General features: G+C 49.0%; 1 protein-coding gene across 2 annotated transcripts in view; it reads left to right on the top strand.

The window, feature by feature from the left end:
• Nucleotides 1–1,002: 1,002 nt before the first annotated feature.
• FRMPD1 (FERM and PDZ domain containing 1) overlaps nucleotides 1,003–25,374 on the top strand; it is a 92,721-nt gene continuing 68,349 nt past the window's right edge. Inside the window, exon 1 of one of the 2 annotated variants that reach the window (XM_077345526.1) lies at nucleotides 1,003–1,124. The gene's annotated coding sequence lies outside the window, so the exon portion shown is untranslated. Of the gene's footprint in view, nucleotides 1,125–1,620; nucleotides 2,048–25,374 lie in introns of those variants that run through there. The other variant, XM_077345527.1, reaches the window with a different exon arrangement.

Consider the following 25,374-nt stretch of genomic DNA (forward strand, 5'->3'; position numbering starts at 1 on the left):
GGTGGAAATTCCCCCACCCTACCAAGCTGCTGGGAATTCAGATCACAAAAGCACTATCCCTTATTCTGGGGTGCAATTCCATAAGAGTTTTTGATTAAAAAGTTAAAAATGCTGACAAACTGTGCTGTCATTCAGAAGAATTGGTGAGGCCTTCTGGCTACTGTGTGATCGGGGCCTGTGAAAAGAGACTGGAGCAGTGCTGTTTGGGTTTTGGTTTGGTTCAGGGAGAAATGGGCCAAGGCAGAAAGGTTAAAATGTCCTTTCCACATACTGTTCTCCTTGATAAAACAACACTAGCCACTCTGCTTGTAAAGAAATAAAAGTTTGGGGGGGGGGGGAGAAGAAATTGCAACAGGTAGTTGAGCATCTCCAGGTATTGAGATCTCCTGATATTGCAGACCTCCAGACTGCAGAGATCAGTTCCCCTAGACCAGGTGTAGTCAACCTGTGGTCCTCCAGATGTTCATGGACTACAATTCCCACGAGCCCGCTGCCAGCGAATGCTGGCAGGGGCTCATGGGAATTGTAGTCCATGAACATCTGGAGGACCACAGGTCGACTATCCCTGCCCTTGACTAGAGAAAATGGTTGCTTTGGAGGATGACTTTTATGGCATTGCACCCAGTTGAGGTCCCTCCCCTCCTCTCCTCCCCAGGCTCCACCCCAAACCTTCAGGTATTCCCCAACCCAGAACTGGCAAACCTAAAAGATAGGGAGGGGAAGGGCTAGGGAAAAGAGCAGGGCTCTTACCACAACGGGGCTTAACAAGAGGACAGCACCTTCCAGGCTAGAAAAGCAATATTGTCTCTGAGCATGTGCAAAGTGTATTCTGCCCTCAGCTCTGTACAGGGTGTGGGGCGTGGCTTCCAACACAAAGGGCGTGGCCTTGCTAGCGGCTCGGGGACTTGGCTTCTCTCTTGGCAAGGAATCACCGCCTGCCCAAGAAGCCGCTGAAGAAATAGCCTCCGGCAGGCAACGCCAGAGGCGGGACAGAGGGCGGGGCTTGTTGCCATTAGCTCCGCCCCTTCGCGGCGCAGCCGGCACCTGCCACCGATTGCCAGTCAGACGCTCCAAAGGCTTCCTCGCCGGCCGCAGCCGAACTAAAGCCGAGCGCCCCCGCCCAGGTACCGTAATTCTCTCTATTTCTGCGCGCGGAAAGAAAAGTTGGAAGCGCCGCTCACGCCCCGGCGGCGGGAGCGGAGCGCGACTAAAGATGCTTTGAGCATCGCTCCGACGAGTTTGGTTTCCCCCTCCTTCGCGCGTTTCCTTTGGCAAGCCCGATCCGGGGCATGTTTTATTCGTTAATCCCATTACGTAATGGGGTTTACTCCCAGGTAAAGCGTTGCAGCCCGATACTAGGCGCGTTGCCTCGTAAATGCCCTTATGTAATAGGGCAAAAACAAAACCCAACAAAAAACACACACACACGGGGTTGCAGCGCGGCCAGACGCCTGCTGCTAATTCGGAAGTAAGTCCGGCGGACTGCAAGGCTTGGCTCGGCGAGAGCGCCGGATCGCAGCCTCCTCCTGCTGCCCTTTCTCCCGCGTCCGCTTGGCGTTTCTCCGTTGGACGGTGCGCGGCAGGCGCCCGGCCGGCCTTAATCCCTTCTGGGCCCCGAGAGACGGCGGGAGAGAGCCGCTCGCTCTGTGCGCGGAAAGCTTTCGGAGCGTCTCCGGCGGCTTGCCGGGGAGGAGTCCGCGGAGTTGGCGGCGAGCTTGTTGGAAGGGCTCGGGGCCGGTTCAAGCCGGAGCGTTTGCAGACTTCGGGCCGGCTGCTTTCCGCGCCCTCGCAGGGGGCTCTCCTGGGCGGATGGTCAGGCGGAAAGTCGGCAGGTCGGGCAAGGGGTCCGTTCCTCTCGCTCGCCCGCGTTGCCCGGCCCGCTCCTCCCTGAGTTGGGGCTGATGCGATCCCAACGTTTCCAGTTTGGCGATCAGGCCACTCCCTGGTGGGAGCATTTTTGGGAAGCGACACACACGCCGATCCCATCCTCGTCCCTTGGGAAAAAAGGTCCCGGGGAGTTCCGCGGGCTTTACTCTCTCCCTGGCAGGTAGGATCATTACTTGGAGAGGGGAACGTGGTCTCCTGCAGAATTCATTGCCTTGCAGCGATTTTGCCGGAAAGGTCGTCGAGGTGCGTTGGATTGGCTTAGGGCTGCCAGAAACAAGTTGGAGAAATATTTGGGGTCGGAGCCTGGGGAGGACAGGGGTCTCAGCGCGCTACAGTGCCCCCGAGTTCCCTCTTTTCTCCAAAGAAACTGATCTCTGTAGTCTGGAGAGGAACGGGAATTCCTGGGAAACCCAGGTCCCACCTGGAGGCTGGCATCCCTAGTTGGGACCCTTTCCTAAACTTTGGCTTGCAATCCTATGCTTGCTTACCCACTGAACCCAGTGGAACTTAACCTCTGATGAGCTATGGATTGGGAGAGGAGTGTGGGGAGGTTGCATGCCAGCGTTTTTCTCTTCTGCTTCAAAACTGCCGTTTTTGCACAGGTCTTGCCCAATCTAGACAAAAACAGCGGTTTCATCTTTTATGCACACACAAAAAGAGCCCAACGAAAGGAACAAACCAATACAGGATGTTAAAAGTGCTTTGGGGGAACTTCTGTCTGCCAGAGACCGTTCTCCAGTGGCAGAGGAGGGGAGGGCTGCCATCCCCTTGGAAGTTGCGGGGAAGAATCCATCCCAAGCCACTGGGGCTATGATGCATGTAAAAGTTTTCACTGGGGGGGTCCGCTGTGCTCCACAGCCACATGAGTGGGGAACCCTGGCTGCTTTCCCCATGGGGTCAGCTGTGGTGACCCTTCCTCAGGGCTTTGCAGCCGGCTGGAAGAGTATTTCGAAAGTGCTCTGCTGGGCCTTTCTGCCGTTTGGGAACGAGAGCATAAAATATTCAGAAGGTAATGATTTTCTTTTCTCGGGGAACCACAGAGCTGGGCTCTGCTTGCGCTTCTTTTTTTCCATATTCTTTTATTCTCTTCCCCTCCCAGGTGAAAGCAGGATGTAGCCTTGTGCCTTGTCTTTCAGAGGTGGGAGAAAGGGAGGACCAAGTGAGCAAGCGGCGGTTGGCTCATTGCAGATTGTGCCTTAACGTGCGTTTAAGTGTCCGAAAAATGTCATCTTAGAGTAGCCAGGCTTTTTTCCATTACTCCTTTGTATTTTCTAGCAGAAAGAGACGTGGTAGGTAGCGGTCAGTGGTGGACTAGGACAGGGGTAGTCAAACTGCGGCCCTCCAGATGTCCATGGACTACAATTCCCATGAGCCCCTGCCAGCGAATGCTGGCAGGGGCTCTTGGGAATTGTAGTCCATGGACAACTGGAGGGCCGCAGTTTGACTACGCCTGGACTAGGATCTAGGAGGCCTGGGTTCGAGTTCTTATTCGGTCATGAAACTCACAGGGTACCCATGGGTAATTTCCTCTCTCTGTGCATAACCTACCTTACAGGGTTGTTGTGAAAATACAATGGAGGAAGGAAGAATAATGTATGCCACCCTGCACTTCTGGGAAGATGGGATGGGATACAGATGTCATGATAGGAAGTTCCCTGAGTGACCAGTCATTTCCTCTCAGCCTAACCTACCCTACAGAGTTGTTGTGTGGAGAAAAGGTGGGAGGAGAAGTCATGCGCACCGCCTTGAAAGGGGCAGCAGCACAGGACGAAAATGCGCTCGCCTGATGTGCAGAAGTGAAGTTCATGAAACTCGTCCTGGCATGGAGGGAAAGTGACTGAATAAAGTTTTTCCTAATGGATTTCGCCGGGAGGAGCTCTCAGGACTCTTTCCTGAGAGCAGAGCCCAGAAAATAGCAGCACAATGCTCTCCACAGTTTTGCCTCTTTAGAGATAGTTGTGAAATCATTCCTCTTGCATTCTTTTTAGAACCTCAGGATACACACGCACGCACGCACACGTATCACAGCATCTTTCTGCTGAGTCAGTAGATCAGAGTCTCTATTGCAGAATCTGACTGATAGAGGCAAAGCAAGAAGTCTTTCACATCACTACTTGATCCTTTTAAGGTGTGATGCTGGGGGAAGGGGGGGCTTATTTATTTATTTATATTTGTTAACCGCCACTCGAGATGGGAATACCAGAGCATCTTATTTGTCTCTTGAGAAATTTATATGCAGAAGCAATAGTGAGAACTGAACATGGAATCACTAACTGGTTCAAAATTGAGAAAGGAGTTTGGCAAGGCTGTATACTGTCGCTTTGCCTATTTAACTTGCAGAGCACATCATGAGAAATGCGGGATTAGAGGAGTCACAAATTGGGATCAAGATTGCAGGGAGAAATATCAACAACCTCAGATATGCAGATGATACCACTCTAATGGCAGAAAGTGAAGAGGAACTAAAGAGCCTGTTGATGCGAGTGAAGGAGGAGAGTGCAAAATTTGGCTTGAAACTCAACATCAAGAAAACAAAGATCATGGCATCCGGCCCTCTCAATTCCTGGCAAATAGATGGGGAAGAAATGGAGGTAGTGACATATTTTATTTTCCTGGGCTCCAAGATCACTGCAGATGGGGACTGCAGCAAAGAAATTAAAAGATGCTTGCTCCTGGGGAGGAAAGCTATGGCAAATCTAGACAGCATCCTAAAAAGCAGAGACATCACCCTGCCAACAAAAGTGCGTTTAGTCAAGGCTATGGTATTCCCAGTTGCAATGTATGGCTGCGAAAGTTGGACCATAAGGAAGGCCGAGCGTCAAAGAATTGAGGCTTTTGAACTCTGGTGCTGGAGAAGACTCTTGCGAGTCCCTTGGACTGCAAGGCGAACAAACTGGTCATTCCTAGAGGAGATCAGCCCTGACTGCTCCTTAGAAGGCCAGATCCTGAAGATGAAACTCAAATACTTTGGCCACCTCATGAGAAGGAAGGACTCCCTGGAGAAGAGCCTAATGCTGGGAGCGATCGAGGGCAAAAGAAGAAGGGGGCGACAGAGAATGAGGTGGCTGGATGGAGTCACTGAAGCAGTAGGTGCAAACTTAAATGGACTCCGGGGAATGGTAGAGGACAGGAAGGCCTGGAGGACCATTGTCCATGGGGTCGCGATGGGTCGGACACAACTTCGCACATAACAACAACAACAACCGCCTCTCCCGGACCCAGCTGGCTCGTGGCGGTGTACAACAAGGTTAAAACCCACATAAAATACAGACAGTATCATAAAACCATAATGACGGCAAAAAAACAATCTAAAACCTTCCCCCCTCCCACGCTCTATAATAGCAACCATGACCGCCCACACCCAGTGGGGGATCTACTGGGGAAACCCAACCTGTAGGCCTATATAAGGAGGGATCCGTTCTTTCTAGCCTGTCGTTAACCAAGTGCCTGATGGAAGAGCTCCGTCTTGCAGGCCCTGCGGAACTGTGATAGATCCATTAGGGCCCTTAGCTCTTCCAGGAGTTCATTCCACCAGGTTAGGGCCAGGACCGAAAAGGCCGTGGCCCTGGTCGAGGCCAGGCGTGCCTCCCAGGGTCCAGGGACAACCCACCGATTTGAACCCGCAGAACGAAGAGCCCTGTTGGAAGCATAAGGAGATAAGCAGGGCCCAGGCCGCGGATGGCCCTAAAAGTAAGAAAAAACCTGAAACCTGATCCAGAAGTTAACCGGTAATAAATGTAGCTGCCTCAGCACAGGCTAGTTATGGGTCCTCCAAGATGACCTCGTAAGAACCCTAGCAGCCACATTTTGCACCAGTTTCAGTTTCCGGGTCAGAGATAAGGGTAGGCCCATGTAGAGCAAGTTACAGAAGTCTAATCTGGAAGTGACCATTGCATGGATCACTGTGGCCAAGTGTACTGGAGACAGGTAGAGCACCTCACCAGGCGCAGATGGAAAAATGCCAGTTGAGCTATCCTCGTGATCTGAGACTCCATAGAAAGGGTGGCATCAAAGATCACCCCCAAGTTCCTGGCCATACGTACAGCAATAAACTGCACCCCATCCAGGGAGGGGAGGCACACTTCCTGATCCTGCCCCCTTCTACCCAGCCCCAGGATCTCCATCTTGGAGGGGTTGAGCCATCCAGACACCGCTTCCAAACAACTGGCAAATGTTTCTTGGGGGTGGGGGGGTCTGGCCTGCCATTCGTCAGGAGACACAGCTGGGTGTCATCCACATACTGGTGAGAACCCAGCCCCAAACCCCAGACCGGCTGTGCCAGAGGGCGCATATAGATGTTGAAAAGCATGGGGGAGAGTATCATCCCCTGCAGCACCCCGCAAGAGAGCGCATAAGGCCATGACAACTCTCCCCCCACTGCCACCCTCTGTGTCCGGTTCTGTAGAAAGGAGACTAGTCACTGTAAGGCTGTCCCCCTGATCCCCGTTCTGGTGAGACAGTGTGCTAACATCTCATGGTCGACTACGTCAAATGCAGCCGACAGATCCAAAAGCATGAGGATAGCTGAGCTGCCCTGATCCAGCTGGCAACGAAGATCATCCATCAAGACAACTAGCACAGTCACCACCCCATGACCAGGTCAGAAGCCTGACTGGTACGGATCCAAGGCCGAAGTTTCCTCCAAGAATGCCAGGAGCTGGTCCTCAGAGGCCCTCTCAGCCATCTTACCCAGAAATGCCATATGCAAAACCAGGCAGTAGCTGGCAGGGTCCCGCGGATCCAGCTATGGGTTTTTTTTAGAAGAGGGCAACCCACTGCCTCCTTCAGCCCTTCAGGGAACTCTGCAGATAGTAAGGAAAGGTTGACAATGTCCCTCAAAGGACCTCCTATCCGTTGGTCACCCAGTTTGAGTAACCATGACAATGATCTAAGTCAGGGGTAGTCAACCTGTGGTCCTCCAGATGTCCATGGACTACAATTCCCATGAGCCCCTGCCAGCATTTGCTGGCAGGGGCTCATGGCAATTGTAGTCCATGGACATCTGGAGGACCACAGGTTGACTACCCCTGATCTAAGTGACATGTAGTCGCCCTCACCAAATCCAGCAACTTGTCCACTTTGGTTAGAAAGAGCCACCCGAGGACCTTCTGCATGCCAAGCAGATACTGTTCTGAGCCACAGCTCTTTTCCCTGCCAGCCTTGGAAAGAAGAAATGTCCTGTTTGTGAGAGAGGATGTGAAAGGGTGCATGTTTATTTCTCTGAATAGGAGAATCCGTCCCACACTCCAGACATGCTAATACTAGTGCTCGTTGCCTTGACGACTCAAGGTCATTTGTCTTCAGATGGCTTTTAGAAGATGCCACAAGTCCTTTTATTTTTTTTCCCCCTTCCTGCTGCAACAGACCAATATAGAGAGGTCCGTGGATTCTGCACCCAAAGCACTATCTGTATGGCGGCCTGATTCTCTTTTAGGTTTAAAATCCTGCCTCTCCCCACCCCCCAGCTGCCACCACCACTACCACCACCAAAGTTCAAAGGGCCCAATTTCAACTCAGTGTGCCTAGATCAGGGGTAGTCTAACTGCGGCCCTCCAGATGTCCATGGACTACAATTCCCAGAAGCCCCTGCCAGCGAATGCTGGCAGGGGCTTCTGGGAATTGTAGTCCATGGACATCTGGAGGGCCGCAGTTTGACTACCCCTGGCCTAGATTGTAGCCATAGGGAATTAAGGCTGCAGTGTTGATTGCATGATGAGTTTAGAATTTAACAGCTTCTAAATGACATATATAGTAAAACAAACCTGCAATTTGTGATTCACTTCCATAGCATGCTTAGGGCTGGCTCAGGATAGCCGATGATGGCTCGGAGAGCGCAGTGGCAGGTGACTACGCGCATGCCATTGCTCACCAAACCCCGCAATTATAACTTTCATGTCCCTTGATGCTGCTGCTTCACACACCGTGCTTTTTCAGTCCGTTCCGTATTGCCCACCCTGAATCATAGAATCATAGAGTTGGAAGGGACCTCCAGGGTCATCTAGTCCAACCCCCTGCAGAACGCAAGAAATGGCCACAAGAGCCAAGCAACTACACAAATAGTGTGAGGATAATTCGAGAGTGAAATGTCCTACGATTGACGTGCTTGCATGTATCATCCTTTACTTCCAATGGGTTTCTGAGAGATGAACCTGCTGGGTCATGAGCCCAACAGAGCCGCCATAATATTTTGGTTGTTAGTCTTCAGAAGGACCTGATGCCACAGTACGTGTGTGTGTGAAGAACAAGGCTGCCACTAGCATGCTTCTAGCCTCTCTCTGCATGAACATTTTGGGGCACAGTGGAAGGGAAGGCCAGTTAGTGGTAGAAAGCATTCCTCTATGGCTCTACCCCATGGCATGTTCCTAGAGCTGTCATGTCCCCCTTGGCCACTGGTTGGGCATGGGTGGGCAGCTGGATGACAATTCCCAGATGGGGAATCTCCTGGCTTTACAGCTCATCCCCTGGAGAAAGTGGCTGCTTTGGAGGGGGACTCTGTAGCATTAGACTGCACTGAGGTCCTATCCTGCCCACTCCCAGCTCCTCCTCCAAAGTCTCCAGGTATTTCTCAACCTCGAACTAGAAACTGTAGTGGATAGAATTGCCGGATCCACAAAGGAAAACTGGAGATTTGGGCATGGAGTCTAGAGAGGACTGAGACCTCAGTGGGTACAATGCCATAGAGTCCCCCCTCCAAAGCAGCCATTTTCTCCAGGGGAGTTAATCTTTGTCATCTGGAAATGAACTGTATTTCCATGGGGGATCCCCAGGTCCCACCTGGAGCCTGGTATCTCTATGTGTTCCTTACTATGGCACACTTGCTTTTCCTGTGTAGCTTTCTTGGTCCCTCCCCTGTTTTCCTGGCCTTGACAGGCATTCATAATCCTGGCTCCCCCTTTTCCTATCACATATTTCTGATTGGCAGTGATCATTGATGTGGGTCCTCTGCTGTCCCCTAGGGGCTAAAAGTGGATCTGGGACTTTGAATCTTGAAGGGCTGTGCTCTGTAGTAAATTTGGCATGGCCCTAGGGAAGGAGGCACATATCCTCTGGTGGTTTGCAGCCCCTAACAGGAGTCTTGAAGAAGAAATGTACTTCCTGAATGAATCCCCTAAAGTTTGCCTCGGTCTTTTGTCTTATTGCTGGGGTCAGAAGGCCCAGTGGGCTGCCACGTGCCCCCGCCTCCTGTAGTTGTAATGCCAGAGAAACTAGGCTAAACTTTTGAGGTAAAAACCCTTGCCATTCCAAAGAACCCCCCCCCCCTAAAAATCAGTAAGACTTCAGTGTGGCTAAGCTGTAAGCCCTAGTCAATTTAGAGGGCTGGAAAGGGTGGCCAGGTCTCCTTAGCCGAATTGCATCATTTTATATAGGAGAATGAGATGGCTTTTCCTTTTGGTTCCTCGCGGCCCTGCCATTTGTGCTACAGTTTATTGATACTAAGAGCCTCTTGTGGTGCAGAATGGTAAGGCAGCAGACATGCAGTCTGAAAGCTCTGCCCATGAGGCTGGGAGTTTGATCCCAGCAGCCGGCTCAAGGTTGACTCAGCCTCCCGAGGTCGATAAAATGAGTACCCAGGTTGCTGGGGGGTAAATGGTAATGACTGGGGAAGGGAATGGCAAACCACCCCGTATTGAGTCTGCCATGAAAACGCTAGAGGGCGTCACCCCAAGGGTCCGACATGACCCAGTGCTTGCACAGGGGATACCTTTACCTTTAACTTTTTATTGATACAAACAGCATGATTACCCTTCTCTGTTTTACTGGGAAGTGGTTACATACTCCTCAAGAGAGGGACAGTTGACAGGTATCTCTGGGAGATGACTCCTTGCCCTTTAGCAGCAGGGGAATATTTGGTGTGTTCTGGCATGCGCTAACAGTGAGACCCCAAAGGCCTCATTGGTACTTCCTGTGAAATCCATGCGCATCTGCGACTCTCCAGACCCCCCTGCAAGAACTTTGCAGCAAATACAGAAGAATTCCTTAGGTGACAAGTGGAGGTGGAAGTGAAGGTAGAAACATTTGAAACTGCTGCTGCGTAGCAGAAGAAACATCTATGCCCTTTTCCTGTTGGCAACCATTGAATTATTCTCCAAGGAGAACAGGGCAGCACGTGAGGTGAATTTGCTGTGTCTTTATAATAACTGGGGAGAAGACAGAAGGGGAGTAAGCAGTCCAGAGCTGCTCAGTGAGGTAGGTGGAAAATTGAATGCAGGGCCCATTCCGTACACATTGGATAATGCACTTTCAATGTGCTTTTGCAGCTGGATTTTCTGTGGAATAGGCAAAGCTGCTTCTAAACAGTACTTGTAAAGGGCAGTCCCTTTCCAACACACCGCAGTTCTTCATCATTAGTTCAGTATTTCTCCAGTCAACTGAACGCTTACTCCAGCCTTAACTGGAATTGTTAAAGTCAGTTCCATTAGGGGACTTGAAGAAGAGAAGTAGGGTTTTATACCCTCTTTTCTCTACATTAAGGAACTTCTCCCCACAATAGGCACCTTGCTAGGTAGATGGGGCCGAGACAGTTCTGAGAGAATTGTGACTGTCCCAAGGTCACTCAACAGGCTTCATATGCAGAAGTAGGGGGTTAAACCAGATTAGAGTCCAGGTTAGAGTCTGCTGCTCTTAACCATTACACCACACTGGTTTATACTGCCTTACACTGAATCAGACAGACTGATAGTTTATCCCTGTCAATCCTGTCTACTCAGACAGCAGAAGATGTCCAAGGTCTCAGGCAAAAGCCTTTCACATCACTTGCTACTTGAATTTTTAACTGGAGATGCCAGGGATTGTACCTGGGACCTTCTGCATGAAAGCTGATGCTCTAGGTCAGCAAAAAGATTCTGTTGACAAAGTGCTACCTGGGTTTTTTTTAACTGAAATTTACTGATTTTGAGCCTTGCCCTTTTTGAAGTGCATTACTCTTTCTAGATTACTAGAGTCCCTTAGAGCAGTGGTCCCCAACCTTTATTAGGCTGGGGACCGGCAGGGCATTGGGCCGCGCCCGCAGGGACCGCGCGGGCCACGCCCACGAGCCGCGCCCGGCCGCGCCCGCGGGCCGCACCCGCGAATCGGGCCTGGGAAGTTTTTTACTGCGGGGGGGCGGGGAGAGGGAGCCACGGCCCGGCACCATGGCTTTTGCGGCCCGGCGCCGGGCCGCGGCCCGCAGGTTGGGGACCACTGCCTTAGAGTAGCGATCCCCAACCTGTGGGCCACGGACCACATGTGGTCCTTCGACTAATTGGTGGTGGGCCCTGAAGGATGCCTTCTCCCCCCCCCCGGCACTTTACTTCATCCCCCCCAGCCCTTTACAACACACTTCATTGTTGTGGCGTGTCTGTATCTTATTTTGAAGGGATGTTTAAACATTACCATAGCGATCAGAGAGCCTTAGGGCAGTGGTTGAGAATAGAGGAGTAAACTACCCCCCCCTACCGGGCCTCAGTAAAAGGTGTTGAGTGGTCCCCGGTGATAAAAAGGTTGGGGACCACTGCCTTAGAGCAGTGGTCCTCAACCTTTTTACCACCGGGGACCGGTCAACACTTGACAATTTTACTGAGGCCCAGGGGGTGGTAGTCTTTTGCTGAGGGATGTCGCTGCTGCCACCTGAGCCCCTGCTCCACTTGCTTTCCCACCGGAACCCTGACGTCCTGCTGCCCGCTGGGGGGTGCTGCCAGCAGCAGCTGTGCAGTGTCATGCTGAGGGGGAGCCCCCGCCATGGCAGCCGCTGGAGAGCACCAAAGGTGAGCCGGTGGCAGAGTGACAGGGCAGCCCCCAGGGAGGAGGACAAGGGGGAGCCACAGCCCAGTACTGACTGATCCACGGACCGGTACCTGTCCCCAGACTGGGGGTTGGGGACCACTGCCTTAGAGTGCATTGGTGTGTGAGTAATTAAGGAAGGAATTAAGGTCATTTGATTTCCACATTTATTGATCAAGGTTCTGCGTCTTATCAGCATTGGAAGGCCGATGTTCTCAGGCTGTTTCAGATGAGAAAGTCAAGGTGGCTGATGTTATTAGGGTGGCTTAAGCGTTCTTTGTGGATTTATCTCTGTATCGGTATGGATTTTGAGAAGAAATGTTAATTTGTGTCAATACCACAGTGTTCACCACAGTAAATTGGATCATAGGGAAACCAGTCAGTTGCTAACAGCTGGAAAATTCCGGACCCCACCTGGAGGTGAGCAATTCTGGTAGGCCTGTGGACTTTAGTCAGTAGATTGAAATTGGCTCAGATTCCCCCTTGGCTGTGAAAACTCCCTGGGTGATCTTGGTATAGGCTGCTAGTTGTCAGGATGAAATGGAAACAGAGCAAACGTTGTAAACCACTTTAGGTCCTTATTGGGGACAAAAGTGGATATAAATGTCCAAATGAATCCTTTCTTGGTGAAGTGGATATAAATATCTTGGGTAATTAGTGGAGTAAATTTCAGTAGGTGGGGCACATTTCTTTTTTAATTTAGAGAAGCTGTTTTTCTTCTGGTGGTGTGTTATTGAAGTCAGAAATTAGGGAGGATATTCACAGTTTCCTTTCCTTCTAGCAACTGGAGGGAGCTTTTGATGTTTAGGTTGCAAGAGCTCTCTAATCTGTTTCAAGATCTTAAAAAAAAACCTCGGTTGTGGTTTTTGGTGATCTATTTAACGGAGTAAGTTACTTCATTTAAAGGCAGGTGTGAGTCACCTAAATTTTATTTAGTTGAGAATAGGCATCTTTGGTAAGGAAGACCCCAGGCCCATAGTCAGAAAACTTTTATTGGGGAAGGACAATTAGTAGATGGGTGATCAGGCATTGTTATTTATTTTCTCTGCTTTGCTCCAACATAATCTTACACACACATACACATCTTTGCAGATGTTTTGAAAACCAGGATTCTGGACTCTTCTGCCCTGCTAACCGCTAATACTGTTCTACTCAATTGCATAGAGAATTCACATTTGGAAGATTTATGACAGGATTCACACCTTTTTACCTCAACTCCTTCCTTTTTTGCACAGACAATTTACACTTGAAAGACTTGTGACAGATTTCACACCCAACCATGAGTGCTGATTGGAGAGGCATGATAAATAATTGATAGGCCCAGCTTTCTTTTCCCACCATGGTGGCTAAGAAGAGCTGTCTCATAACTAACATTTTAAGCTCCATTCAGTACATGTTGACATGGGTGCCATCCCTGTTCTTATATTGTATGTTTATGCCTAGCGTGGCCAAAGTGTAGCTCTCCAGATTTCTTTGGATTACAAATCCCATGAGCACCTGTCAGGGTCTCATGGGAATTGTAGTCCACTGGCAGAGTAGTAAATAGTTCTATAGTACATGTCCCCCCACTGTTCCTGATACACTGTTCTCTGTTCCTCCATTTTTATATTCATAACAATCCTGTGAGATATGCTCATCAGGGAAGGTGACTGTTCCAAGGCCATGTATTTAGCTTTGGGCCAGAGTGGGGATCTGAACTTGGCTCTCCCAGTTCCTGCCCTGACTGGATGGCCTGGCTAGCTTGTTCTCATCCAACCTTGGAAGCTAAGCAGGGTCAGCCCTGGTCAGTGTTTGGCTGGGAGACCACCAAGGAAATCCAGGGTTGCCACACAATGGCAGGGCAATGGCAAATCACCTGAGTTCCCTTGAAAACCATATGGCAGGGGATGCCAAACTGTGGCTTTCCAGATATCCATGGACTACAATTACCATGAGCCCCTGCCAGCATGGCCAATTGGCAGGGGTTCATGGTAACTATAGTCCATGAACATCTGGAGAGCCACCGTTTGGCCATCCCTGCCCTCTGGGGTCACTATGACTTGACTGCGACTTGACATCACTGCCTCCCAATATGTACTCCAACGTTTTAAAAGCTATGCCTTTCCTGAGCTGGGGACAAGGTAAAGGGGAAAGCTTCACCGGTTGTACTTCTGATTGTCCGACTGTTGTTGAAGACACTGGAGCAGGGCCAGGGTAACAAAGAGAGCAAACCCAGAGCTCACACCTGATCAGCTTCGTTTTGCCATTGTTAAAGGCTTGGGAACTCTGCCTTGTATCGAACCTGCTAGCCCTAATGCATTCTGTAATTATTCCTGATGTGATTTCCTCCCCGCATTTGCACCGGATTCTCCCATCCTGCATTTCAGAACTTCAGTAGTGATCTCTCAAATGCCCTGGCAGGAAATTCCAGGGAGCCATTTGACAAGGATGCCCTGTCCAAGGGAGATTATATGAAAATAGTGCATGCTTGTTTTTCTTCAGAGGATCCCCCCCCCTCCCCATGCTGTGATTGTCTTGTGCTAGGCCTTCACCTGGCTCTTTGTTTGAGCTCTGTTGTCACTGTGGCATAACATGCGGCCCATGGTTATCCAGTCTTATCTATATAGTTTTGGGAAATGGTGTTAAGAACGACAGAAACCATAAGATGATATATGTATTTCCATGTTGTTGCCAAAGGCTACTTATTTCTGGAGCTTCCAGCAGGGATTAAAAGCAGGGATTGTCTCGTGCCGTGATATGGTTTGGTGTGGCAGCCATTAAGAAGTGTGTCAATGGCTCCTAATGCGTCCAAGCTGGAGACTTTCTTAGAAGCATCTGTAGTGATGCAAAGTAGGGCATTCTATGATTCCAGAGAAATCGGCAGACTTCTGAGTTCACATCAAGAATCTTGTGGGCCAGTCTAGAATCTTGTGGCCACTATGAGGGGGGAATGCCATGCATAATCACAAATACAATGGTGGCTTTTCCATGGCAAAACCAGCTCCACATGCAGAAATTTTAAAAAAACAATGTATTTTTGGGCAGGATTTTGATAGGTTTCCTGCCATGCACAATACATAGTCTCAACAAGACTATGCATAGTCTCAACAAGCATAATGCATAGTCTCCACAAGAAATGCACTTCCTCCAACGGGCTTTTTCCAAAGCTCTGATGGGCGCCTGAATAAAGCAGTTCTCCGAGACTCAAGGCCCATGAATGAGATCTTCACAGCCTTGTCTGAATGCATTACCTTTCCTTTTATCACACAGCCTCGACTGGCATTTCTCAACTTTTTTATCATTGAGAAACCGCTGAAACATTTCTCAGGCCTCAAGAAAACCCAGAAGTGGCGCAATTGTGTGGAATACACCCACTTGGGACCCCTCCCCTCCCCACCCCCTCCAGGCTCATCATTGGCCATGGTGTTGTTGTTGTTGTTGTTGTTTTTTGATATGATCATATATACTCATTTGTTGTTGTTGTTGTTAGGTGCGAAGTCGTGTCCGACCCATCGTGACCCCATGGACAATGATCCTCCAGGCCTTCCTGTCCTCTACCATTCCCTGGAGTCTATTTAAGTTTGCACCTACTGCTTCACTGACTCCATCCAGCCACCTCGTTCTCTGTCGTCCCCTTCTTCTTTTGCCCTCGATCGCTTCTAGCATTAGGCTCTTCTCCAGGGAGTCCTTGCTTCTCATGAGGTGGCCAAAGTATGACCTAATAAATATTTGACCAATTTAAAAATAGATTAAAAATTAATTAACTCCGACCCATTCAGGAAACACAGGGCCATCAAGAAATCCCAGGGTTTCATGAAACCCTGGTTGAGAAAGCCTGGTGTAAACTGACCCACTGATCCTAAGCCAAACCAGCAATACCTTGGATTGGCCAGGTGTAAATGCCTGGAGTCTGTCTTCACCTGGTCAGCTGAGCAATGCCTTCTGTCTGATGCTGTTTGGGCTATAACTCAATGCCCCTTGCTGCAGTTCCCAGGGCAGGTTCTGCACTTACTTTCCCCCCCCTCTGGTCGGTCCTGCTGAATTCAGAATGATTTGAACTCTGGTCTTCCTCCTTCCTTTTTCCTGAATTGAAACAGATTGTGTTTTATACTTGTGTGGCTGCTTTCTCCTTCCCGCTTGATTGGGGAAGCTCAGAGGGGAGAGGGGAGCGGTGGTTGCGAAGCTCCAGCCGGCAATGAAGGCTGTTCTACAGCCAGAATAAGCGGGGGGTGGAGCATGAGGCCGCTTGTTTCTTTTTCTTTTTTTGAACTTGCAAGGGGGGAGGAGAATGAGGGGGCAGGTAAGACAATCCAGAAGTTAAATCTCGGCACATAGAAGTATGGGCTTGGAGCATAGACACTTTAGAAATGAGGGCAAAAATAAGTTTTTTCGAGGGAATGGCAAATGAGAACTAGGCAGTCTTTGAACTGACATCCTGACTAATCAGCGACAGACTGTTTCGCTATGTCAGCGTTGGAAAGCGCGGGGGAGGAAGTTAATCCTGCAAAATGCAGAACATCTACACTTAATACTGGGGCTCTCAGAGCAGTTTCCTCAAGTGTAGCAAGTTATATCCACTCCTGGATATCACGGGAGGGGGAGGTAGTGTCACCATGGATCAATCATAGATGTTGCAAATGTAAAATTTAAAGCACTAAATATCAGAATGGAAATCAAATAAGGTGTAGATGAGGGCTTTTTAATTAGAGGTCACTGGGGATTAAAAAAAACCCAGTGCAGATTCAGCCCTGGCTAGCCTTTTAAAAAGTGGGACACATAATCAGCACTGACTATCTTGGGTGGTGTTGCCAGCCTCCAGGTGGGGCTTGGATAGGGTTGCCATTCCTGGGCTGACCTGGGGAGAGAGCCCAGCAGGTATGATACCATAACGTTCACTTGCCAAATTTAGAGTTGATCTCTAAAAAGCTGGTGATCAGATATAATACCGGGTGATCCCCGGGTCCCACCTGGAGATTGGCAACACTGGGCCTGATGCTCTCCTGGCATTATTACTGATTTCCAGGCTTACAGAGATCAGCACCCCTGGAGAAAATGACAGCTTCAACAGGCAACTTCTAGTATACCATAAGTTCAAGGGGAAATTCCTCTCCATATTCCTCATTACCCAAGTTCCATCCCCAGATCTCCAGGAAACTTGTAAGCTGGAGTTGGCAGCCTTAATGTTGGACCATTTTTCAGCGCTTAAAATGATCCCATCCTTCTCCCTCCAAGGCAGTTACATTGGTGGGTGAACTTGTAATTCCACATCTGGGGGAATTGCAGTCCTTTGAGACTGTCTTAGGCTCCACTTATTTGGCAGCTGATGACAACTTCATTTCTTATCCCTTTTTTAATGGGCATTATGCCCCCTTGAAGCTCCTCTCCCCGAACCCCACCCTCCTCAGGCTCTACCTCCCAAATCTCCAGGTATTCCCCAACTTGGAGGTGGCAACCCTAGGCTGTAGTCAAATGAGAATGTTTTCCAAGACGCCATTTTCACTGAAGGACAAGGGCTGTCGTTGATGGGACTGTTTATGTGTTATCTTGTTTTTCCTGCATTGTTTTCTGACTTTTACATACCTTCTACGGTTCCTATTGCTTTAAACCTTTTTATTCCTTGAGTTTTTTGGGGTGGGCTTTTTGCTATACATTTTTTAGCTCCATGGGTCTCAGGGAGAAAGCGGGACTATAAAAAAGTGAATAATTAAATGGCCATACTGCTGAATTGAGTTCTGATGTCGAATGAACACACATTAACATGTGGATCTGCCTTATACCGAATCAGACCCATGCGCCAGAAAGGTCAGCATTGTCCGCTCAGCCTGGCAGCGACTTTTCAGGGTTTCAAGCAAAGATCTTCCTATCACCTTGCTGCTAGGTATGCCAACTTCCAGCAGGGACCTGGGGATCCCGTGGTATTGTATCTCATCTCCAAATGCCAGAACTCAGTTCTCCCAGAGCACGTGGATGCTTGGGAGGGTGGACTCTATGGCTTTTCTCCATCAGGGTTTTCTCCAGGAGTTGTCCAGCCTGGATCCAGGAACATGATCCCTCCATCCCCCAATGGCGGCCAAAGGGACAACCCTGCCTGCCACCTGATTTTAGAAACTGGAGATGTTGGGGATTGAACCTGGGCCGATGGTCATCCCCTTTCTGAATGTAGCTTGTTGTCCAGGCCGTGGCCTGAGAAGGCCCTTGTGAGTTCCAGCGGAATGCCTGACTGTTCGGAATGGCTCAAAGGGGACAACTGTCCCTTTGTCTTCTGTTTCTGGGTCTGGCCAAGGCAGCAAATTTTTGTCCGTGTGTTCATTTGTTGGGGATTTTGCATAGCTGGGAAGTTTTTGCAAAAACACTCGTTGCCGGAATTTGAACTAGGCAGCATTTTAGCAAACAGGTTCTGCATAAGAAGAAGGGGTAGAGGGGTTGCGGGAGACGGGTGCTGTGAGCGGGCAATACAGCAGCCCTTCAAAAGGACTGCTAAATTATCTGTGGGATGGAGTTGCAATTCTGTGGTCCCTGTAAGACTAGAACATTTTTCTTTTCAAGGTATGAGCTTGCCTGTGCAGGCATGCTTCATTGGACACAGCACATGCACACGAAAGCTCATACCTAGACTAAAACTTATGAGCTTGCCTGTGCAGGCATGCTTCATTGGACACAACACATGCACACGAAAGCTCATACCTAGACTAAAACATTGTCGGTCTTAAAGGTGTCACTGGACTCAAACTTTGTTCACACACCACCTGAATTTGCCTTTAGGATAGTCATTTATTGAAATGTGTGTGTGTGTATCACAAATCTTGTAATTTCAATTCCTAAGGCCTGGGGGCAGCTCACAGCCTATAAGCTAGCACAGTGTAGTGTTTATGAGCATTGGTGGAATGGGGTGTCAGAGACCCAGGTTCAAATCCTTGCTCAGTTCTGGAAACTTTCTGGATGACCTTAGGCTGATCACACTCTCAGCCTAACCAATCTCACAGGGTTGTTGTGCGGATCGCATAGAGGACGGGAGAAGGTGGCTGTTAGCCTCTTTGGATCTCCATTGTGGAGAATAAGAGTCATTGAATCAGAGTTGGAAGGGACCTCCAGGGTCATCTAGTCCAAACCCTGCAGAATGCAGGATACAAACAACTTCTTATTCCTATTATTTATTTTATTTCTCGGCCAACCCTCTCTGGCAGCAGTCTGGAGGCAGCTAACAACAGGTTAAAAGTGCATACAAAAATAAAACCATATGCCAGGATTTCCTAACCAGGGTTTCCTTAAACTCTGGGGTTTCTTGATGGTCCTGGAAGGGTTTCCCGGATAGGTGTTAATTGATTTTTAATATATTTTTAAAATTTGTTAAATGTTTATCGGGTGATAGGACCAGATACGGTCACATTGAATCCCCCTCCTTCCCAAAATGGCTAATGGTGTACCTAGAGGGGATGGGAAGGGGAGGGGCCCTGTGTGGGCATGTACACAGCTCTGCTTCCCAACCATATTCTGCACGATCCTGCCACTTCTGAGGATTCTCAAAGCCTGAAGAATGCTTCAGCGGTATCTCAATGGTAAAAGAAAAATTGAAAAAGGCTGTCATATATATATTTAAAATATTCAATTAGCAAGCAAATAAAAACATGCACCATCACTAAAAACCTGGGGGCAGATGGATTGACCTTTCCACCCAGGCCTAGAAGAAGAAGAAGAAAACCAAAATAATAGAACATATCAACTTTATAGGTGAAATGGCCATACTACATGGTGAGTTCTTTTAGAAGATTTGCCACCAGTGTTCTTATTCCTGTCTTCTAACACTTACTGTGGTAGTGTTTCCACAGCTTTTCTTCATGCTAGGCTTTGCAACACTGGGTGGGGAAACACCTGGATATTTGGGGAAAGAGAGGGACCTCAGCAGGGTATACATAGAAGCCAAGGATCCATTTTCTCCAGGGGAACTGATCGTGGTCATCTGAAGGTCAATCATTATAGTGGGAGATCTTCAGTCGCCCCTGTAAATTGGCAAATCTACTTCATGCCAAGGAAAGCTTTACCGGTCACAGATGTGTGGGTTGGGCTGAAATCAAAAGGCACAGGAACCAAACTGGATAAAAACTTGGCAAAGTTCATTTTTTGACAACTGAGCATGTCCGTGTGGGAGGGGTTCCATTCGTCCTCTACATCTATGTGTAGCTGGTATATTTAGCACAGGGTATCTTCTCCTCATGTGCAGAGTGGTAAGGCAGCAGACATGCAGTCTGAATCTCTGCCCATGAGGCTGGGCGTTTGATCCCAGCGGCCAGCTCAAGGTTGACTCAGCCTTCCATCCTTCTGAGGTCGGTAAAATGAGTACCCAGCTTGCTGGGGGGTAAACGGTAATGACTGGGGAAGGCACTGGCAAACCACCCTGTATTGAGTCTGCCATGAAAACGCTAGAGGGCATCACCCCAAGGGCCCGACATGACCCAGTGCTTGCACAGGGGATACCTTTACCTTTATCTATCTTCTCCTCTGACACAATCTCAGTCTTTGACTAACATTCCCCGATACGTTTTGAGCCGATGGCCTATTGATATTATTAATATAAGGAAATACTGTAGGATTTTTTCACACTAATCGTTCACTGTTGTTACCACAATCTTATATTGGAGGACTCAACCACTGAAGAAGATACTGAAAACAAATTATCTAGAAACCGTTATGGTTGATTCTTCGCGTATATATAAACATTGTATTAAAATTGAATATATATTGTGTTATAACAAGTATATTGTCTTGGATAGGTTCCTTGTTTTTCTGTTGACAATCTCAGCCCCAGCAAAAGGCAAGCAAATGCTTTTGAGTTGTGGCACAACCTGATACACATTTTGCCTCTTTGGATCTCTCTGGTGCATGCCCTTCCGTATTCTGAACTGACTTTGGTTGCTTCCTGCTCTTCGGTGACAATTGGAGGTGGCCCAAGTTCTCAGCTGTGGGTGAGTGCAGTGATTTCTGAACAAGCAGTAATTTTCTTGTAGATCATATCCGGTCTGACTGCTTCTGATCAAAAAGCGACACACCTGGCTCAAATTCTCCTTTCCATACACCTCTTATTAAGGGCAGAGTCGCTGCCCTGCCATTAGATAGAGGGAAGCCTGAGGGGGCAGATTTTGATAATTTGTTTTTATCATTATTATTATTTAACAACGGGAGGAAGGTGTTTGCTGACTTTTCTGCCTCAGGCATACCTTAGTGCAGGGGTAGTCAACCTGTAGTCCTCCACATGTCCATGGACTACAATTCCCATGAGCCCCTGCCAGCGTTTGCTGGCAGGGGCTCATGGGAATTGTAGTCCGTGAACGCAATTGCTGGCAGGGGCTCATGGGAATTGTAGTCCATGAACATCTGGAGGACCACAACTTGACTACCCCTGCCCTAGTGTGGGTCCTGTTTGAAAACAAATTATTTCTCATCTTGTTTCCTAATGGACAATCAAAGTTAGGATTGGCACCTGCATGGAGAAAAAAAGTGAGCTGCCCCTTTATTTGCAGCTCAGTGAGTGATGTTATTTAGTGGTTGGGTTGCCACCTCCAGGTGGGGGCTGGAAGTCTCCCAAAAGTAAAACTGAGCTCCAGGTCGCAGAAAATGGCTCCTTTGGACAGTGAATTCTGTAGCATTATATCCCACTAAAGTTTCTTTCTTCCCCAAACCGTGTTCTCCCCTGTCTAGATCCCCAGTCCCGAGGAATTTCCTAACCCAGAGTTGGCAGCCCTATTTAGTAGGTGGTATTATTTCCCTCCATGCCATGAATAGTTTCCATCTAGCCACTTCCACACATTATGCCTCTACTATAAAGAGACAGGCCATTTTTCTCTAGGCCTGTTGGCAACCCTAATTCAAGGGAGGGAGCAGAATCCATGCAAGGCAAAGAAACCCCAGGCCCTGGTCATCAGAAAAATTTATCCCATGCTCTTTTAGTCCACGTGGTGTAATGGTTAAGAGCACTGGCTTCTTATTTGCCAAGCTGGGTTTGATTCCCCACTCCTCCACGTGCAGCCTTCTGGGTGACCTTGGGCTAGTCCCAGCCCTGATAGTGGTATTATGACTAAGCAGTCCTAGCAGAGCTCTCTCAGCCCCATCTACCTCACAGGGTTGTGGGGAGATTCAAGTGGGTAGCCGTGAGAGGAATGGAAAGCCATTGTAAGCCGCTTTGAGGCTCCTGCAGTGAAGAAAAACTAACTACTCTTCTCCTTCTCCTTCGGTGTCCTGATGAACATATTCAGACACCCCCTGGCATCTCCAGTTGTAGCAGATTATGTGAAAGACTGCAATTTGGGACTCTGGAGAGCTGCTGCCAGCCTGAGTAGACAATACGAACCTCACTTGGCCAGTAGTCTGATGATTCACTTGCTGATTTAACAAATGGAAGCCGAAATTCCCAATAAGCTGGATTCTCTGCTTTGTACCTTGTCCTGGAGTTTTCTGGGATCCCACCGAATGGTGGCATGAACAAAGCTGTTCTCCCTTGGCGTTTGTGGCCTTGTGTGGCGGGCGGGAATATGTGAAAGAGCCCTCTGCATAAGGACGTGCGTCTTCAAAAAGCTCCTGTGTGGATTTATCTGCCTCGTATTGTTTTCCTTTTCTAACCTGCTACTGACTGAGGAACTGACATCTTTCACCTCAGTGTATTTTTAGAACTGAAAAAAAAACCCTTAAAAGGCAAGGTATCGATTCCTTTCCTACCTAGCCATCACATCTGTGCCTCTCTATTTTGGAGTTATATTCCACTGTTCTTCTGTAACTTGACCTCCGTGTCGATATTCCTATTTTCTTCCGTGCCGGTGTTCTGAAATAAACCAGATCCCCGGAGGGCCTTTTGCCACAACCAGCTGGAGTGGGCCATCTGCCTTTTAGAGTTACACACTGTTGTTAATGACAATCATGTGGGATTTCATGCATGCTTAACAAATGAGGAAGGGTAAATAGAGGCACTGTAGCCCCCCCCCCCCCGTGCCTCTGGCTTCTTCAGAGTCTTTCTAAGTTTGGCTTTTGCAAGAGCATGGATTTGTACTTACAGAGAAACGAAAAACAATGGCGTGCTGTATAACTGATTAGAAAGGAACGTGTTTTATCCCGTCTCCCATCTAAAGAGCTGGAGACAATGCAAATGGTTCTACCCCCTTCCTTTTCTTCTCACAACAACCCTGCGAAGTAGGTTAGGTGACGAGAAAGTGTCTAGCCCAGAGTCACTTGGTGCGTCTAATGGGAAGCAAGGATCGGATACCAAGCCCCCCCCCTCCAGTTTTCCCCCTGTTTTCAGATTCCCCCCCCTCCCTATTATTCCCCAAATTTAAAGAAACAAATCTCCCTAGTCTGCATGTAGCTGTTCTGTAGATTTTAAGTATCTGCAGATTGGGGCAATGCTGATAACTTTTGAACTGCCGAATGAACTCCTGTGAGTTATCTGAATTATTGCTTAAAATTCGGTGTTTTAAGGCTGCCTTCTGATGCGTGCGTGCTTGGAAACAAGTTCCAGGAAGTGAAGCATGCTTCTGTGGAAGATCAGGGCGCACAAGTTATTTAAATAATTCTGTGTATCGAAGCATGCCACTTGAACCTGGGTTTCCCCAGCCCAGGTCGAACCCTGATCAGTGGCTCTCATTCTTGCTAAAATTCAAGTGCTCCTCAACTAGTTGTGAGCAGATGAACCTTGGTGCAAAATCCGTCCTGGTTTTGGTTTCCCAGTGCAGTCTTGTGCAGAGTTACTCCCCATCTAAACTCATTGAACCAATCGGGCTCAGACCTGTTGGTTTCAGATTGCAAAAAACTGAAAAGAAGACGGAAGCCTTATCCTCAAGACTGCTTAGCGTTCGCCTGTCATTTCGAGTCACGCTAGCAGCGGAGGGCGACTCTCAGCGGAGTAGGGTGGCAGCTGGTTCTTTCTGTCACTCCCACAACTGATTTTTGAGCATTTCTGCCTTCAAGCCTCTTCCAGTTTCTGTGTGTCGCTGAGTATCACTGTCAACAGTCCCCTTGTGTTGGTATACACAAATCACACTGACAGGCTCGGGCGGCAGGAGGTGGACTAACCAGCCTGACTGGAACAGTGATGGAACATCTAAAGAAATCCAAATGCATATTGCAGGAAGCTTTGAGAGCAGACACCTGTCTGCTGACGTTTGGTTCACCAAAGGCTGGAATTTTTCAGTTCTAGGACGGGAGCAACATGAGAGACCCGGAATGAAGTGGGAGGGGCCCCGAAATGTGTCTCCAACCCCCCCAGGCTCAGTCTCCAAACTTCCGGGGTGACTATTGCTATTAGTGTATCTCAGGTATGGCAACTGAGGCACATGCCTTGGGTGCGAGTTAAGGGGGCACCGGAGGACTCCCTTGACTGGGTCCCTCGGGAGCAGGCAGACTGGCCAGTGGAACAGATGCATAGGGTGAGGAGACATTTGAGGGGGTCCAGAGGAGACCCGTGGAGTGTGCTGGAGGAGACGTGTGGGGCAGTCAGGCCGGTGAAGGAGACCTGCGGGGCAAGCAGAGGAGATGTGTAGGGTGGGCCAGACAGGTTGATGGAGGAGATGTGTGGGTCAGGCTGGCAGGCAGATACACACGGGGTGTAAGCTGAGCAGACTGCCTACCTGCACCCGTGCCAGCACCCCCGTGCCACCAGCCCTGCCCACCCATTGCTCCGGGTGCCATGTAAGCCAGGTACACTTCTGCCTACTACCGTTGATTCTGACAGCTGCTACAGGCATCAGCAGCACCAGCTTCTAGCCCTCTTTTGGTGGCATTGCCCACTGACATTCTTGCACATACCCACAGCAGTTAAGAGGAATAAGAGAGCCTTTGTGCTGAAAGAGAGCTGGGAGAAGTGGATCGGCTGCTGTAGCAGCTGTCAAAACCAGCCACTGCTACAGTCACTTTGAGGCTTCTTTCGATGGAGGCTCCTTCAGGATGTCTGAGAACCGGTTCTGGTCGGAAGATGCCCTTCGGTGCAGTGTAATAGCAACTCTTGTTTCAGAGAAGCAGCAGTCAGCGTTACTGGTAACAGATGGCTTTATTATACCTTGTTTCTGAGCTGCAAAGCTGTTAGCTGGAATGACAGCGAAGTGATGTTGCCCCATTAATTATCCACCATGATTCAGTTAGCAGGACAGAAGTTCCTGGTTCTCTGCTGCTGGACTTCCTTTCTGTCATTTATTCTGCAAGTCTGGTTTTGTTCGAAGAACCGTGGAGTCGGGAGAGGAAGCGATGCCTGTGGGTCTGCGTGGCCGCCCTTCTTCATAAAAAGCGAATTCCAGCCCCCTTCTCCACCCCCAGCCTGGAGCAAAGCTACCCAAATTAGGCCATGGCGGGAAATGTTCTGATAAGTAATTGACGTAATAATGCAGCGTCTAATCCTCTTAAAGAGATTTGGCACCACCAAAGCAACTGCGATCAAGGGAATTGTTTTTTTTTTCCCCCTCCATCGCTGATAAGATGGAGAAAAACACTTGGGGGGAAAGAAGAGCGCCTGTGAAGGAAGAAGGCAAAGGTTCCACCCATAAAGTATGCCAGGAATAGGCTGCAGAGCCAGTTTGGTGCTGACTAGCACTGGGAGAGACCCAGGTTCAAATCTCTACTCTCCCATGGAAGCTTTGCTGGGTAGCCATAGGTGAGTCGCTCTTTCTCGGCTTAACTTACCTCATAGGATTGGTGTTATGAGGGCAAAATAGAGGAGGATGGTGGTGTAAGGCGCTTTGTATCCACCATGGCAGCCAAAGCAGGGTATAAATGCTT

This window comes from Paroedura picta, chromosome 7 (assembly GCF_049243985.1).
Source record: "Paroedura picta isolate Pp20150507F chromosome 7, Ppicta_v3.0, whole genome shotgun sequence".
In the NCBI taxonomy this organism is placed as follows: Eukaryota; Metazoa; Chordata; class Lepidosauria; order Squamata; family Gekkonidae; genus Paroedura; species Paroedura picta.